Source organism: Bubalus kerabau, chromosome 16 (assembly GCF_029407905.1).
Source record: "Bubalus kerabau isolate K-KA32 ecotype Philippines breed swamp buffalo chromosome 16, PCC_UOA_SB_1v2, whole genome shotgun sequence".
Taxonomy (NCBI): Eukaryota; Metazoa; Chordata; class Mammalia; order Artiodactyla; family Bovidae; genus Bubalus; species Bubalus kerabau.
The window spans coordinates 9348049-9363290 of NC_073639.1; the positions used below are offsets into that span (position 1 = coordinate 9348049).

The 15242-nt window shown below is 37.8% G+C and overlaps 1 protein-coding gene across 12 annotated transcripts in view; it reads left to right on the forward strand.

Annotated features, from left to right (window-relative positions):
* FBXW7 (F-box and WD repeat domain containing 7) overlaps positions 1–15242 on the forward strand; it is a 230246-nt gene that overhangs the window by 149040 nt on the left and 65964 nt on the right. The gene's annotated exons all lie outside the window — the stretch shown is intronic.

Consider the following 15242-nt stretch of genomic DNA (forward strand, 5'->3'; position numbering starts at 1 on the left):
CAGTATTCTCGGGCTTCCCTTGTGGCCTAGGTGGTAAAGAATCCGCCTGCAGTGAGGGAGACCTGGGTTCTATCCCTGGGTTGGGAAGATCCCCTGGAGAAGGGAAAGGCTACCCACTCCAGTATTCTGGTCTGGAGAATTTCGGGGACTATACAGTCCATTAGACTATACAGACTATACAGTTCATGACATTGTACAGGAGACAGGGATCAAGACCATTCCCATAGAAGAAAAATGCAAAAAAGCAAAATGGCTGTCTGGGGAGGCCTTACAAATAGCTGTGAAAAGAAGAGAAGCAAACAGCAAAGGAGAAAATGAAAGTTATAAACATCTGAATGCAGAGTTCCAAAGAATAGCAAGAAGAGATAAGAAAGCCTTCTTCAGTGATCAATGCAAAGAAATAGAGGAAAACAACAGAATGGGAAAGACTAGGGATCTCTTCAAGAAAATCAGAGATACCAAAGGAACATTTTATGCAAAGATGAGCTCGATAAAGGACAGAAATGGTATGGACCTAACAGAAGCAGAAGATATTAAGAAGAGGTGGCAAGAATACACAGAAGAACTGTACAAAAAAGATCTTCACGACCCAGATAATCACGATGGTGTGATCACTGACCTAGAGCCAGACATCCTGGAATGTGAAGTCAAGTGGGCTTTAGAAAGCATCACTATGAACAAAGCTAGTGGAGGTGATGGAATTCCAGTTGAGCTATTCCAAATCCTGAAAGATGATGCTGTGAAAGTGCTGCACTCAACATGCCAGCAAATTTGGAAAACTCAGCAGTGGCCACAGGACTGGAAAAGGTCAGTTTTCATTCCAGTCCCAAAGAAAGGCAATGCCAAAGAATGCTCGAACTACCGCACAATTGCACTCATCTCACACGCTAGTAAAGTAATGCTCAAAATTCTCCAAGCCAGGCTTCAGCAATATGTGAACTGTGAACTTCCTGATGTTCAAGCTGGTTTTAGAAAAGGCAGAGGAACCAGAGATCAAATTGCCAACATCCGCTGGATCATGGAAAAAGCAAGAGAGTTCCAGAAAAACATCTATTTCTGCTTTATTAACTATGCCAAAGCCTTTGACTGTGTGGATCACAATAAACTGTGGAAAATTCTGAAAGAGATGGGAATACCAGACCACCTGATCTGCCTCTTGAGAAATTTGTATGCAGGTGAGGAAGCAACAGTTAGAACTGGACATGGAACAGCAGACTGGTTCCAAATAGGAAAAGGAGTTCGTCAAGGCTGTATATTGTCACCCTGTTTATTTAACTTATATGCAGAGTACATCATGAGAAACGCTGGGCTGGAAGAAGCACAAGCTGGAATCAAGATTGCCAAGAGAAATATCAGTAACCTCAGATATGCAGATGACACCACCCTTATGGCAGAAAGTGAACAGGAACTCAAAAGCCTCTTGATGAAAGTCAAAGAGGAGAGTGAAAAAGTTGGCTTAAAGCTCAACACTCAGTAAAAGAAGATCATGGCATCTGGTCCCACCACTTCATGGGAAATAGATGGGGAAACAGTGGAAACAGTGTCAGACTTTATTTTTCTGGGCTCCAAAATCACTACAGATGGTGACTGCAGCCATGAAATTAAAAGACGCTTACTCCTTGGAAGGAAAGTTATGACCAACCTAAATAGCATATTCAAAAGCAGAGACATTACTTTGCCAACAAAGTTTCGTCTAGTCAAGGCTATGGTTTTGCCTGTGGTCATGTATGAATGTGAGAGTTGGACTGTGAAGAAGGCTGAGCGCCGAAGAATTGATGCTTTTGAACTGTGGTGTTGGAGAAGACTCTTGAGAGTCCCTTGGACTGCAAGGAGATCCAACCAGTCCATTCTGAAGGAGATCAGTCCTGGGATTTCTTTGGAAGGAATGATGCTAAAGCTGAAACTCCAGTACTTTGGCCACCTCACGCAAAGAGTTGACTCATTGGAAAAGACCCTGATGCTGGGAGGGATTGGGGGCAGGAAGAGAAGGGGACGACAGAGGATGAGATGGCTGGATGGCATCACTGACTCAATGGACGTGAGTCTCAGTGAACTCCAGGAGTTGGTGATGGACCGGGAGGCCTGGCTTGCTGTGATTCATGGGGTTGCAAAGAGTCAGACACAACTGAGTGACTGATCTGATCTGATCTGATACAGTCCATGGGGTCAACAAAGAGTCAGACATGACTGAGTGACTTTCACACACACCGCTAGAGGAGAGTCTGATCATGTGACAGAGAAGGAGCAACCATACAGTTCAAGTCTTCAAATAACTTTATCTTTTTAGTTTCTCTTCCTTATCTTTGTTAGTTTTAGTATCAAGTTATTTCCTCAAATTAGTTACTATTAAAAAGTGATAAAACTTTGATCTTTAGTTTTAAATTATACTGAGGAGTTAGTCCTCTTGAATCCTCATGAACTTCTCAACTTAGTCACTGCTCTAATAGTGTTCTCTGATAAAGTTAGATTTTGTGTAATGTTTGCTGTTTTTTGGATCGTTACCATGTTTTGAAAATCACACTTAATGCTGTATTTTAACAGGCTGACACTAGCCTCAGTGATTGAACACTGAGCTAGATTTCTGATCTTTTTCTCCGATTATGAAATTAGCTACATTTACCAAATAAATTATGCTAATATTTTGGTGACTGTTAATTGGTCAGTAGTGTAAAAAAAAGAAAAAGAAACACAGATCAGTCTCGATACAGTGGGAAATGATCTCCTTCCTAGAGAATGAGAGATATTAAATTCTATTGATGGAATGAAGACATTAAAACTTTTTAACATGTATCTGGAGAAAACATTAGCTTATAGTTAAAATTTGGCTCAATTTAGCAATATTATTGAGCCCCAGAAGAATTGCCATTTTTCTTCTAAAATGTGCCACAGTTTAACACTGGCTTTTAAGGGAGTAGGGAGAGGAAGGCATGGGGGCGCATTGCTGTGGCAAGTGCTTGCATCTGCTATAAGGGCATTATATTTCAAAAAGGGTGGTGGGGTGGGACAAGTCCGGGGTTGAGGGTATAAAGTTAAGATTACTCTGATTTTTTAAAAAGTCAGAAGGTTTGGGAAAATCAGGTTAGTATGATTATTAGAAATGTTTCTAGAATAATATTCACTTGTCTTGTAACTAATTTCCAGCAGTGATTCCTTGACTACGCTGAAATGATTTTCTTGCAAAAAATCTTTTTAACCTCATTTCTCCCATCACAGTTTATAGGAGGCACAGACTTGAGGCATAGGGGCCAGAAAGGTAATTTAAATGAATGAAATTAATGAAATAGCCTAAGTATACTACCTGGGGAGCCAAAACATCTTTAAATAAAGGGGATGACTGAAACTTGGGATCTTAATATTGCCTATTTTCCAGTTTTTCAAGTTGCACTGTAATTCCAGATTTTTCAATGATAATTTCTCAATTTTTTGTATGTTGGCAACCACATTTTTCAGCAGCATTTCTGTGAGCTGGTTTGACCCATAGACACCCATTTCCAGTGGACATGATATGTGGAAGAAGAGTGTGCTGTTAATCAGTCATTGCAAAATTAAAATAGTTTTCATCCGTTAAGGACATTTTGAGTTGGCTGGAGCAGAAGAGCACCATATAGAGAGCACAGGGTCTTAGCAGGAACCCAAGGACCTTTTTAGGTAGTGAACTGCCAAATGAATTAGCCCTGTTTAAAAGAAATTGTATCCTAACTTTCACAAGGAATTTTATGTGGCATATATATATAAACACATAAAATAATCAAGTGTACATGACGATCAGAACCAGGGAAAATAGCGGAGTAGACTATAAAGACAAAGCTGTGAGAAGAGGTAAGGAGTGGGTTATGATGAGTTGGACTAAGCTGTTACAGGTTGGTCTTTGGGGTCACAAAGAGTCAGACACAACTGAGCAATTAAACTGAACTAAACTGGCCACTCATAAGGACTACTATTCCTTCAAGTGTGACCCATCAGAAACATCTGGAATGCTTACTAAAAGTGCAACTTGCTGGGTTACACTCCAGAACTACTTAACCAAGGAATATGTATTTTTAACAAACTCCTACATGATTTTAATGTAGATTAAAGTTTGTGTAACCTTGGACAGTCTGTGTGCTTCCTTATGATAAAATTAAGAGGAGAAAGTGCTGAGTCCTCTCAAGGGAAAGTATGTCGGTCTCTCTCACACACACAAACCCCCTTCCCTAATAATATATAAAAAGAATTACTCACATGGGGCTTCGTGAGTGATTCAGTAGGCAGTGCCCTCAATAGCATAACATCTATAACAAACACATCAATGCTTTTAAATACTGGTAAGTAAAGTGGTAAAGAATCTGCCTGCCAGTGCAGGGGATACAAAAGATGCAGGTTCAGTCCCTGGATCAGGAAGATCCCCTGGAGAAGGAAATGGCAACCCACTCCAGTGTTTTTGCCTGGAAAATCCCATGGACAGAGAAGCCTGGTGGGCTACAGTCCATGGGGCTGCAAAGAGTCGGACAGGACTCAGCAACTGAGCACAAGATTGTGATCTCTGAAGTCAAGACTGTGAAGGTTTTAAGTACTAGGTCTGTCATTTCATGGCACTTTGACCTTGGGCAAACTGTTAACCTCTTTTATACAGTGTTAAGGATGATAGTAGTATCATAATTTGGAGAAGGCAATGGCACTCCACTCCAGTACTCTTGCCTGGAAAATCCCATGGACGGAGGAGCCTGGTGGGCTGCAGTCCATGGTGTCTCAAAGAGTCGGACAGATTGCATGACTTCACTTTCAGTTTTCACTTTCATGCACTGGAGAAGGAAATGGCAACCCACTCCAGTGTTCTTGCCTGGAGAATCCCAGGGATGGGCGAGCCTGGTGGGCTGCCGTCTATGGGGTCGCACAGAGTCGGACACGACTGAAGTGACTTAGCAGCAGCAGTATCATAATTACTATTATGATACTGATAATAATAATAATTGTCAGTATTATTAAGAGGATTCAATGAGATAATGTTTGTAAAGTACTTAGAAAGTAACTGGAAGATAATAAATCCTTAATGAAGTGTTAAGTATTATATTTCATAAGATCTATTATAATGTAAAAAGATTGTGCTAAGGCTAGCTTAATAGACTAGTACAGGCTAGAAAATATTATGCAAAATATTTTTAGTTTCAAAGATATCAGCTGTCTTAGGTGGGTTGAAACTATTCCACTAATTTTTGTCTAAGTTATTTTGACTTTTAGCATAGAGTTCAGCTGTTTGATATGGTAAATTTTGTTAGTACTAACTGTAAAGTGGTTTTTCTCCCTGACAGGTATTTGTTTTCCTAATTTGGTTGTTAATGTTAAACTTGGAAGGGATTTGAAAGAAAACCCAAAAGTACTTTTCGTAATCCTGGGGCTTTGAGTCCTCACATGAGGACTAGTTGTATTCAGTAATGCAAGTTCCTGAATTGAATAGCTGGAACTGGAATATATGCAAGAGAAAATTCTCTTTGGTACTTTTGTAGAAATTCTAGAATTACTGCTTGATACTATGGAAATATCTTTATTTTTCATAGTTAGATTATTATAAACAAACAAAAGCAGTCTTTACTAATGGAAGAATAATTTAAGTAAAAATGGTCTCTCCTTAGAATCTATTTTAGTGAACACATTTTGTAAAGTGGTCTTTACTAATGGAAGAATAATTTAAGTAAAAATGGTGTCTCCTTAGAATCTATTTTAGCAAACACATTTTTTAAAGTGTTGGTGTAAGCTGCTAGATGTGTCTGGTGTAGAACATAGACTCGATTCCTCCTAATGATAAGAATTACTGTCAGAGTAGCACTTTGCCTGTAAACTTTAACCTCTAATTATATGAAGTATAAATAGAAGAATGATGATTATATTTATAGGTCACCAGGGATAAAAATAATGTATAAGATTGGGCGGGATGGTTCCAGAAAAGGATATTTCATTGAAATGTACCATGTTCTTCTGTTCAGTGGTCTTTGCTAATGCTCCTATTAAAGATGGCTTTAGAATAACAGTTGCTTTTAGAAGATGCTGTACTTTCAAAGTGAAAAATGCCTCCCCCCCCCCATGTTTCTGATTGGCCTTAAATGGCAATTTCTAGGTTTTGAAATCAGATGCAAATGAAAAATGGACATATGAAGAGAATACTGGTCAACTTTAAGAACTAAGTGCCAAGAGTCATTCATTTGGTTAGCTATAGATGTTGGTTTTATATGTCAACATTATAAATTTAATTGTCAGGAATGAATTGTTTGTACTTTACCAATATACCACCATCTGTTTTAGGGTCTAATGGGTGAAAAATTTAAATATGCTGAGGTGCATCTATAATGTTTATTACTTAAATTTTCAGTTTTCTGGTTTATTTCTTGTTTCTCTCTGTTACCTTTTATAGAAAAGAAGATTAAAACATTTAGAATCATTATTCTTTATCATTTAGAAATCAGTAATCTTATATTTAATCTTTATTATATTTTTATGTTTCCTTAGAAAAGAACAGAGCAGAGATTGCAAATTAATATCTTTATGTAGTGATTTTTTAAAACAAATTTAAATATGTTGCAAATACATGAAAATCTGTAAAGTTCACATAAAAAATATTGATCCTTCACCTTCTTTTGCAAATGTAGACTGTCTGGCCTCACTAGGTTCATGTGTTTACATGACAGCAGTTAAAATACCTTTTAAGTGGCCTTTCTAGTCCTTAACCCTGACCTGTTTCTCTCCTTTATTTTACCTGCACGCCTCTCTAGGCATTTGAATTTTGCTTAGAATGAAGACAAAGGCGTGATTGTAGGAAACAGAAAAAGTGAGTTGATTTTTCCTTTCTTAGTCACATATTAAACTAGTTTGGATATAAATCCAAGTCAAAGTAATATGTAACTGCTGCTGCTAAGTCGCTTCAGTCGTGGCCAACTCTGTGCGACCCCATAGACGGCAGCCCACCAGGCTCCGCCATCCCTGGGATTCTCCAGGCAAGAACAGTGGAGTGGGTTGCCATTTCCTTCTCCAATGCATGAAAGTGAAAAGTGAAAGTGCAGTTGCTCAGTCGTGTCCGACTCGAAGCGACCTCATAGACGGCAGCCCACCAGGCTCCGCCGTCCCTGGGATTCTCCAGGCAAGAACACTGGACTGGGTTGCCATTTCCTTCTCCAATGCATGAAAGTGAAAAGTGAAAGGGAAGTCGCTCAGTCGTGTCCGACTCGAAGCAACCCCATGGACTGCAGCCCACCAGGCTCCTTCGTCCATGGGATTTTCCAGGCAAGAGTGCTGGAGTGGGGTGCCATTGCCTTCTCCAGTATGTAACAGTTTGTCAAATTTATTATTAAAATAACCAGAGACTTGCTAAATGCCACATTTCTAATGGGCATTATCAAGGTGGGAATTTGTCACCAAAGTTTTTACCAATCTCCAAATACTTACTCATTTAAATTTTCATTCTAGCTCACGTGTTATCTTTTCCATTCTCATTAAATTTTGAAATGAAAGTTCTACTAGGATGACTGTTTATCGTGTTACAACAGTAAACCAGTGTTCTTGGAGCTCCTTGTTCGGTAAGATGTTTCAGTTATCTATTGCCACCTAACTGGCACCCCAAAGTTGTGCAAATAACATTTATTTTATTATTTCTCATTGTTTTTGTAGGTTATGAATTTAGAAAGGGCTCAGTTGGGCATTGTCGATTTAGGGTTGAGGTCAGATGGTAGCTGGGGATGAAATCCCAGGTGTCTGGAACAGCTGGAGGCTAGCCAAGAGTCTTTTCCTCCTCGTGTGGTCTCGGGACTTACCCAGATGCAGTCTTCTCACCTGGGTTGGTTTGGGCTGCTTCATGGTATTGTGCCTCAGGGCAGTCAGACTGCTTACAGCAGAGCCACCTTGTGAGTATTCCAGCAAGCGAGAGGGGTATGGAGTCTCCTGCTTACAGCTTATCCTAGGAAGTCACATTCTGTCTTGGTTGAAACAGACTCACTTCTCAATGGAAGGGAGTGTCGCAGTGTGCTGTCAGAACAGATTGCAAAGATGGGGGGCGTTGCTGTGACCATCTTTGAGAAGCCCAGTGTGCTATGGGAGGTCATTTCTTTGCTCTTATAACTTATTGTTTATGTTTTTCATTTGTACTTCATAAAAATCAGACTCACTAAAACAGATTTCATATGTAATATCTGTATTTTGTGTAATTCCTTAAGATGTAGGTGAATGCTACCTCACAGTCTTGTCATGATATTAAGTGAAAGAAATCACGGCCTACTAGGAAGGAACTCAAGTCAGTGTTTTATCCTTCCCTCACGTCATTGTACCACTCTGAAATAATACGTATATTTTTTTCTAGGCTCTGTAGCTGCAAACTTCCTTTAGATCTCCTGTTGATCTCAGAGTCTCCTAGCATCCCTAGACTGCCCCCCCTCCATCCTGAGAGCTTTCTGTTTCAGGCATAATCATTACTATAGGGACCGAATTTTGTCGTTTTCTTTGCTTTTAATCTTTCTTGATAAACAGTGTTTTATTTATTGGGAAGAATGAAAACTTGAACTTTCAGTTTAGTTTAACTTCAGCTATAAAATTAATGTTGATGGTTATCAGATGATGTATTTTGTTGACTATGTATTTTGACAGTGTAAAGGGGCTGATGGAATCAGCTGTCAACCCATTCAAGATATTAAAATATTTTCTATACTCAAAATAATTCTGCACTTAAATTTGAGGTGAATATTGATAAGTGAATATTTATAATGAATAAATTATTCAGTGAATATTGTTAAATCTCAGATGCTGTGATAGTATATTACTGTAAATTGTATAACTGACGTCATAGAACTATGTTTACCTCACTCAAAATAACTGATTTTTACTTACAATTGCATCAAAAATTCAACAGTGTAGGAAATATAATTATCTCCCCCTCCTTACTATTTAATTTCTTAAATTGTTAACACTGTCAAATACCTTATATTTATTTTTCATAGGATAAATTCCTACAATGTATTAAGTCATCAATTTGGTGAACTTCTGCATTATAGCTCAGTAATTTTTTTAAGGTATAGAAAAAAACAAAACCCTATATTACTTATGGTACTTTAAAGAAGTATAGTATTATGTCCTTATTTATTAATCCCTGGTCTGTAGCATTTTTCAGAGTTTTTATGAGAGAAATAAATGGTTGATAAAATGTCTTTAGTTTAACTGAAAGATTAATGAAATTTTGTGCTTAAACTTGCTCATGAAAGTAAGTTAAATTATGGACCTTAAAAAGCTGAAATTAAAGAAGTTTTTGTCTTCTTTCTTGTACTAAAGTTTTATTTGTGAATGGGAGAAAATTAAGTTGCTTTTAAATTATTCTATCATCACATGAAGTTTTTGCATGATTGAAATACCTGTAATTACTATGTCATTTTTGTCATTGTTGACTTAAAGGTGTAGCTATAATAATCATCTGCTAAATTCTTGGAGAGCAGCTGTGTAAGACCAGTTTTAACAGCTGGGGTAACCCAGCACAGACTGTAAGAGTTGGACTTGATCTTGAGGCAAGGTATGTTATAGTCACTGAGAACTTCATACTAGACATTTCTGAAATACTTAATGCAACCCAAGAGTTGGGTTTTTGTTTTATCACAAATATTTCTTTAAACGTTTAATGAAAATAGTGAGGAAAAGTATCATCTTGATATTAACAACTAAAGTTCTAAGGCAAAATATGGGAACAAAATCCAAAGTCAGTTACTCATTTAAAAAAGTCAAATGCACTCCAAATGTCACCGTTTATGCCAGTTTGGTAAACATGAAATTAAGAGATGCTTGCTCCTTGGAAGGAAAACTGTGAGAAACCTAGATAGCGTGTTAAAAAGCAGAATCATCATTTTGCTGACAAAGGTCAATATGGTTGAAGCTATGGTTTTTCCAGTATTCATGTATGGACTTGAGAGTTTGGACCTTAAAGAAGGCTGAGCACCAAAGAATTGATGCTTTTGAACTGTGGTGCTGAAGAAGACTTTTGAGAGTCCCTTGGACAGCAAGGAGATTAAGCCAGTCAATCCTAAAGGAAATCAACTCTGAATATTTGTTGGAAGGGCTGATGCTGAAGCTGAAGCTCCAGGACTTTGGCTTGGATGCCAAGAGCCAACTCATTTGAAAAGACCCTATCCTGGGAAAGATTGAAGGCAAAAGGAGAAGAGGGTGGCAGAGGATAAGATGGTTAGATAGCATGACTGACTCAGTGTACATGAATTTGAGCAAACTCTGGGAGATAGTGAAGGACAGAGGAGCCTGATGTTTCAGTCGCAAAGTGTCGAACATGACATAGTGATTGAACAAGAACAACCTACGGTTAGGAAAGACTAAAAAATAATGACTTAGATACAGAGAGTAATCTGCCTCACTCTGTATCCCAGAAGAAACGAATATGCTTTATAATACCATATTTTCATCTCAAAAGGATATTGATTCTGATTTATTCCTCTTTCAGTTGAGTTCAGTCGCTCAGTCGTGTCCGACTCTTTGGCGACCCCATGAATCGCAGCACGCCAGGCCTCCCTGTCCATCACCAACTGCCAGAATTTACCCAAACTCATGTCCATCGAGTCTGTGATGCCATCCAGCCATCTCATCCTCTGTTGTCCCCTTCTCCTCCCGCCCTCAATCCCTCCCAGGATCAGGGTCTTTTCCAATGAGTCAACTCTTCACATGAGGTGGCCAAAGTATTGGAGTTTCAGCTTCAGCATCAGTCCTTCCAATGAACACCCAGCACTGATCTCCTTTAGGATGGACTGGTTGGATCTTTTTGCAGTCCAAGGGACTCTCAAGAGTCTTCTCCAACACCACAGTTCAAAAGCATCAATTCTTCGGTGCTCAGTGGTAGTATAATTTTTGGAATCTGGAAATTTTCTTTTTCTGTTAATACAAAAGAGTAAGTCACTTGTTGCTTAAATTCACAGACATTAATAAATGATAGTTTCCCTGTCAAAAGTTTTTGATATGAGACTTTGAAAACTTACGGTACAAAATTAGAAATACTTACAGGTTAATTTGTATCTTCCCAAGTGATTTGTTTTAGCTGATTCAAGAATAGTTTATGAAAAATAGAAAATCTTGATGCTGCTCATATGCTGTGGACTTTGGTCTGGAGCAGTTAAATCACAGGCCTTCTATATAATAATGAATGAAAGAAGCAGTCAAAATCCAGAATACGCTGCTGTAAATCTTATCATTGTTGTAAGAGAATTGGAATGTATGGAAGTGTAATACATTTTAGAAATACCATATCATTGGTATTTTGTTACATGTAGCATTTATATTTTAATAATCTGTGGCTAATGCAAATGTTTAGAAGAAAGAAAATCAGAGAGTGATAAGCAGGTAAAATATCTTGAATAGAGAATCTTCTCTCTATCACAGCTTCCCCAATATTGAGTTCTTTTTGGATGGATAGTGATATCTGGAATCTTAAAATGCTACAACACAACTACTAAAATGTTCCAGCTTAATTTTTAAATAAAATTTTGAAAGAATTTAAGAAGTCTTTGTAAAAATTGTTGAGGATTGTGTTTTAAAACATTCTAGTCCAAAATTATCATAGCTGGATTTTGCATCTTTGCTTTCTTGGTGATTGTTAAGGTTGAAATGTAATCTACAAAGCTCTATGGTTTTTTTTATCCTAGTAGCAATGGCAGCTAGCAGTGTTGAGCACTTACTAATGTAAAGCATTGTTCTGTGTCTCGCTTACATTAACTGATGCAATCTTGATAACTGTCCTGTGAGGTAAGTTCTGTAGAGATGAAATTGAAGCATAGAGGCATTAATTTAAGGACATAGCACTAACAAATGATGGAACCCGGCTTTGAACTATGGCAGTTTGACTCCAGTATCAATATTTCGACTGACTTATGATACTTCAGTAATATTTGTTGATACCATTTTAAAAAGAGCTTGTCTGTTTTGAAAAATCCCAGTTTGGATGGGGGTTCATAATTAAGGTTATCTTTAATGTTTCTAAAAGCATAATTTAGACCAAAAATTCTTTTTCTTGAACACATGGAACTAGCTGCATTTTAAAATATTAGCCATTGGGGTTTTCCTACATGTTGTGTACAGTCCTTCATTGACTAGGGTTTTCTTCTGTATTTGAAGATTTTGTATTTTGGTCATTTCCATGCTGATTTAGTGAAGAAGGAAATGGCAGCCCACTACAGTATTATTGCCTGGAGAATCCCATGGACAGAGGAGCCTGGCAGGGTACAGTCCATGGGGTTGCAGAGTCGGATACGACTGAGCACACACACGTGCTGATTTAGAACGTTGCTTTACAAGTACTGTTAACCTGATTGCTCAGAAAAAAGATGAAACAGTAGTTTGGGAATTGGTACTCACTTTGCTCAATCACTAATATTGTCTATTTTTCACAGACGTGTATTGTAGACACGTAATTTAAGTGTTTGCTTGAGTTGCAATGCTCCATACTATCCAGTTGAGGGCAGCTACTTACTGATTTTAAAAATGAGTTAAATTAGAATGTCACCACTTTGTGTGTACCAAAACTTGATATCTAGTGTAAAACACAACATTTAATGTACAAAACTGCTTTAATGCTCATTTCTATTATTACCACAAATAATTTCTGATGAAGTAAAACTAGTTTTTCATTTTTAATAATTTTGCCCTCTTAAAAGCAGTAAAATGAGCCCTGTTTATTTTAGTTTTAATTTCCCCAGTCCAAATTCTTTACAATTCCAAATCTCCTCCCCTTTCCCGGCTTTAGGGTCAGAATCCAAGAAGATTAGAGAACTTCATGTCATCCTTACCTTCAAGCTATCTACCTGTAAATGCATGTGATTACAAAGTTTTTGGATAGAAAAGGGAAAGCTGATTTTCAGTATGGTATCTTTATTAAGTGCAAGTTGAAATTGGAGTTGATCTGATTCGTTTTTCTCTACAGAACAGTTAAACGAGTGGAATATAGTACACTCTTCTAATTTTTCTGGATTGAAATAACACCATAGTTTAAAGTATATCTTCTATGTGGTTCTAAGAAATGAATTTTGAGGGGTTAATTAACTAACTAATTTCAGAGCTATCACTGAGAGAGAGTTTTTTTTTTTTTTTTTAAAGAATAATGTCAGTCTGCATAAAGCTGTATTAACAAAGTAGACACTGATAGTAACTTGGAGGAGGGCATTCTGCATGAGCAGCTTCAACAAAGGGATTTTCCTAATAAGGAGAAAAAAACACTAGACAACTGAAGGTTATTTTTTTTTTAAAAAAAAAGATTATACTTGTGTTAAGAAATAAAGTGAGAACCGGATGAAATGCCAAGACTAGAATGAGGCTAGAGACATTCGTTCTGCAAGGTAGTAAATAGTTCAGTGGGGCCGTAGACGTGTTTTTCTTAGATATCAGTCTCAGCTTTTTCTCTCGTATCAACTTACAGTTTTCTAGTACCTTCTCTCCTATCCCTAGATCTCTATTGGTTTTTTCCCCCCAGTGATTATAGTAGTATTCTTAGTCATATCCTTTTTTATTAAAGCATTGTTTTTGTTGTGATTAAACACCTATAACATAAAATTTGCCATGCTTAAGTGTACAGTTCGTTGGCTTTAAGCACATTCACAGTGTTCTGCACCGTTAGCACTGTCATCTCCAAAACTTTTTTATCTTTTCCAACAGAAATTCTGTGCCCTTTGAACACTAGCTCCTCATTCCGCATATAAGTGGAATCATACAATATTTTTCCTTTTTGACTGAGTTATTTCACTTATCTTCAAAATGTACCTATGTTATGTCTGAATTTTCTTGCTCTTCAGGCTGAATGATGTTCTTTGTTTGCACCCGTTCATCCATCAGTGGCTCCTTAGGTTGTTTCCCCACCTCTCGGCTTTCGTGAATAACGCTGCTATGAACACGGGTGGACAAGTATCTGTGTGAGCCCTGGTTTTAGTTCTTCTGGGTGTATATCCAAAAGTGGAATTGCTGGATCATATAGTAATTTTTTGAGGAATCTCTCTATTTTCCGCAGTAGCTATGTCTGTCTTACATTCCCACCAACAGCACACAAGGGTCCCAGTTTCTCCACATCATTGCTAACTCTTATTTTTCTGTGTGTGTGTGTATAAGTAATAACCATATTAATGGATGTGCAGTGTGGTTCAGGTTTTGATTTGCATTTCCCTAACGGGGAAATTTTGATTTGCATTTCCCTAATGATTTTTTTAGTGATATTGAGCATCTTTACATGTGCTTATTGGTCTATATATATATATATATATATATATACACACATACATACACACACACTAAGTCACTTCAGTCGTGTCCGACTCTGTGCAACCCCGTAGATGGCAGCCCACCAGGCTCCCTCGTCCCTGGGATTCTCCAGGCAAGAACACTGGAGTGGGTTGCCATTTCCTTCTCCAATGCATGAAAGTGAAAAGTGAAAGTAAAGTCGCTCAGTCATATCCGACTCTTAGCGACCCATGGACTGCAGCCTACCAGGCTCCTCTGTCCATGGGATTTTCCAGGCAAGAGTACTGGAGTGGGTTACCATTGCCTTCTCCAATATATATATATATATGGATATATATATCCATCTACTTGGATGAATGCAGTTGTTTACTTTTGTATAACTAAAAATGTCACCTCTGCTAATGATTTTGCATTTTCAAGTATTAATTCATTTTAAATTGTGATGTCAGAGAAGGGTGTACTTTAAGAAAATAGCATCATGGCTGGACTAGGGGTATTTCTTGTGTGTGGATTGCCTTCCCAGCAACCCACTTGGTAATATTTAGTAAGATAGGTCTCTCCAGAATCAAAGAAGAAATCACCCATTTCTGACATTTCTCTTTTCTAATTCTCTCCATATCACATTCTAAAAATCTATAAATACAGCTGAAAAGAGCGAGAAGTGAGATGACTGGCTATTGGAAGAAGAAAATAGAACGGAAGGAGAGGACAGGCTAAGTGGCTGAGCATTGTGAATGGATAGTTCACGTCTTTTATCTATCATCTGTTTCAAAACTACTACCCATTCTCACACTAAGATTTTTTAAAATCTTCATAATGTTCTAGTTTGTGGGCTTGCATATGAAATGTAGCATAAAGATTAATGTGGCATAAGTGGTTAATTTAGGAAACTATTTGGGATAATGCTAGAAAGATGAGTTTGGGGCCACTTGGAGGAGAGTTTTCATCTCCAAACTTTATCTTAGGCATTGGGGAACCATTCAGAGTTCTTGAGAAGTGGATTGTATAGCACATTCCATCTC